The sequence below is a fragment of the Salmo salar genome, chromosome ssa11 (genome assembly GCF_905237065.1).
Source record: "Salmo salar chromosome ssa11, Ssal_v3.1, whole genome shotgun sequence".
Taxonomy (NCBI): Eukaryota; Metazoa; Chordata; class Actinopteri; order Salmoniformes; family Salmonidae; genus Salmo; species Salmo salar.
In genome coordinates, this window is record NC_059452.1 from 61153553 (window position 1) to 61157225 (window position 3673).

The following is a 3673-nucleotide window of genomic DNA, read 5'->3' on the forward strand; positions in this document are numbered from 1 at the left end:
AGTCTCCTGAGGGGGAATAGGTTTAGTCGTGCCCTCTTCACGACTGACTTGGTGTGCTTGGACCATGTTAGTTTGTTAGTGATGTGGATGCCAAGGATCTTGAAGCTCTCAACCTGCTCCACTACAGCCCCGTCGACAAGAATGGGGGCGTGCTCAGTCCTCCTTTTCTTGTAGTCCACAATCATCTCCTTTATCTTGATCACGTTGAGGGAGAGGTTGTTGTCCTTGCACCACACGGTCAGGTCTCTGACCTCCCTATAGGCTGTCTCATCATTGTCGGTGATCAGACCTACCAATGTTGTGTCATCAGCAAACTTAATGATGGTGTTGGAGTCGTGCCTGGACCTGCAGTCATGAGTGAACAGGGAGTACAGGAGGAACCTGAGCACGCACCCGTGAGGGGCCCCTGTGTTGAGGATCAGCTTGGCGGATGTGTTGTTACCTACCCTTACCACCTGGGGGCGGCCCAGGAAGTCCAGGATTCAGTTGCAGAGGGAGGTGTTTCGTCCCAGGATCCTTAGCTTCGTGATGATCTTTGAGGGCACTATGGTGTTGAACGCTGAGCTGTAGTCAATGAATAGCATTCTCACAAAGGTGTTCCTTTAGTCCAGGTGTGAAAGGGCAGTGTGGAGTGCAATAGAGATTGCATCATCTGTGGATCTGTTGGTGCGGTATGCAAATTGGAGTGGGTCTAGGGTTTCTGGGATAATGGTGTTGATGTGAGCCATGACCAGCCTTTCAAAGCATTTCATGGCTACAGACGTGAGTGCTACGGGTCGGTAGTCATTTAGGCAGGTTACCTTACTGTTTTTGGGCACAGGGACTATGGTTGTCTGCTTGAAACATGTTGGTATTACAGACTCAGACAGGTTGAAAATGTCAGTGAAGACACTTGCCAGTTGGTCAGCGCATGCTCGGAGTACACGTAATCATGCTCGGATGTACAGGTAATCCGGGCATGTGAATGTTGACCTGTTTAAAGGTCTTACTCACGTCGGCTGCGGAGAGCCTGATCACACAGTCGTCCAGAACAGCTGATGCTCTCATGCATGTTTAAGTGTTACTTGCCTCAAAGAGAGCATAGAAGTTATTTAGCTCATCTGGTAGGCTCGTGTCACTGGGCAGCTCTTGGCTGTGCTTCCCTTTGTAGTCTGTAATAGTTTGCAAGCCCTGCCACATCCGACGAGCGTCGGAGCCGGTGTAGTACGATTCGATAGCCACCACTAGTCAGATAGCTATCTTTATGGGAATGGTGACATGAGTATGACATTGTAATCCGTGTTGTTTTAGGGACTCTTGAGAACCAGTAAACCAGGCTGTTGTCTTGTGAAACAGTGGATGTAAAGAATCTAACTAGATAAAGCATTTACTGCAAATGTAATTTTGTATGTTTGAATTTTGTACGTTTGAAACATCCTGCAGAGCAGCAGATCTCTCCTATGACACACGGCGGCGAGCTGCAGATCCCCTCCTGGTCCTCATGTCCATCATCATGAAGTTATGGAGGACACAGGTAGCCTTCACATGCCTGAATTCCTCGTGGAGACAGTCCCAGATGGCCCTGGTCACCCAACCTTGTAACTGTAGGCAATCGTTTTGATGGAATCTCCAGTTGCAAGGTATCTGCAGGAATATGGAAAATGTCATTATTAGACTTTTACATCACCAGCTCATTGTGAATTACTAATGTATAATATATCTTACAACAAATCATGCTAACATTATATATATAGATGCATGTGCACACATGTGCATGTGACAACAGCAGGATCATATCAAGGATAGCATCACAAATGAATACATAAATACCACTTGAAGGTTGATGATGAGTTGATCATTTGAGTGAGCTGTGTAGTGCTAAGGCAAAAACAAAAATGTGCATGCCTTTGAGTCTCCACGACCAGATCTGCGAACCACTGCTCTTCATTGGTACCTCTTCATCTGCAGACAGGCTTTCACAGCTCTCAGTATCTAAGGACAGAAAACATCACACGAAAAATAGTTAATTATACACAAATTAGACAGCACTGAATATTATGTTACTATTATCTCTGTCATCACTTCTAGGGACTGGAACTACACAAAAGTACCTACCCAATCCAGAATAGCCTACTCTCTCACTTTGAGAGTTGGGTCTGCTATCCTTTCACCCTCCTCCATGGCTGTTCTCTAGCTACCTACAAATGCATTTGAAGTTAGTTTTTTACAATCATAAATACATCAAGATAGCTATCTAATATGAAGTTAGGTAGCTGGTGATATTTAATTAACTTAGCTAGATAGCCATGCAGTATGTAAAGTTTGCTATATAGGTAGCTAGCTACATTAGCAGCACATTTGAGTTAGCCTGCACTGTAGCTAGTTAGCTAATAATAGATTTTGAAATGTATTTACTTACAGCACTTGAATAGGTTCTCCCAGCCATGTGGACATTTGGAAACAGGGCAGCATAGTTTGTTTGTCACAAAAAGGTTTAGAGCATATTACTATATACCTGTGAATAAATTCATGAAATGGAGAATGGATTAAACTATTTATCCATTTAATAACCAGACATTCATACATACTTGCTATAATTCATTCTGGATACACAATCGAACGTGCTGCTATATGGCACACCCACAAGCGAGCCACAATTTACCGCATACTAATGTACATGTACTTAACAGTAGGTTTTCACCAACAACGAATTCGGCAGAAGTTTCGCCCTCATTCATTTTTAAGGAGGGCACGCAGAAAAATGTGTGGAGGTTTGTTGGAAGGTGAGCGGCGAGAACCCTGCTAGAGGAGCGGTAGAAAAAGTTGAGCTCTGCTTGTAATGTCTGCAAATTTCAAGCGAAGCGAAGCGATGGAGTGAAACATTGTCAAGAGGAGGCGCCACCTCTGGTCAAAACCCTACGTAACTGGGCCCAAAAACTGTCTTCCCCAGCAGGTGGTGTTTTTTATTTATTTATTTTTGCTCACCAAGCAAGGAGTTTTTGTATGGAGGTCAATGAGAGTATCGAATTTGGTGGTCAATAACATTTGTTATGGCCTATTTGCTACAAGTGGCTTATTTGATCGAATACAAGTTTCGTAATGCTTAGGAGTATACTGATAATAAAGTAGGACATGTGATATCCCTACAACTTTGAGAAAAAACACTTTGATATAGGAGTTGGTTGTCACTAGTTATCAAATCAATTTTAATTGGTCACATGCACATGGTTAGCAGATGTTATTGCGAGTGTAGCGAAATGCTTGTGCTTCTAGTTCCGACAGTGCAGTAATATCTAACAAGTAATCTAACAATTCCACAACAACTGACTAATACACACAAATCTAAGTAAAGGAATGGAATGAGAATATATAAATATAAACATGGATGAGCAATGACAGAGAGGCATAGGCAAGATGCAATAGATGGTATAAAATACAGTATATATATATATAAGATGAGTAATGCAAGATACATAAACATTATTAAAGTGGCATTATTAAAGTGACTAGCGATCCATTTATTAAAGTGGACAATGATCCTGTATGTAGGCAGCAGCCTCTCTGTGTTAGTGATGGCTGTTTAACAGTCTGATGGCCTTGAGATAGAAGCTGTTTTTCAGTCTCTCGGTCCCAACTTTGATGCACCTGTACTGACCTCACCTTCTGGATGGTAGCGGGTTGAACAGGCAGTGGC

At 42.9% G+C, this 3673-nt stretch overlaps 1 long non-coding RNA gene across 1 annotated transcript; it reads right to left on the reverse strand.

The window, feature by feature from the left end:
* Window positions 1-1879: 1879 nt before the first annotated feature.
* LOC123725253 (uncharacterized) lies at window positions 1880-2840 on the reverse strand. The gene is made up of 3 exons (XR_006757756.1): window positions 2399-2840; window positions 2095-2177; window positions 1880-1971 (listed from the first exon to the last, which is right to left on the reverse strand). It is a non-coding gene; the product is annotated as an uncharacterized lncRNA (long non-coding RNA).
* Window positions 2841-3673: the final 833 nt, after the last annotated feature.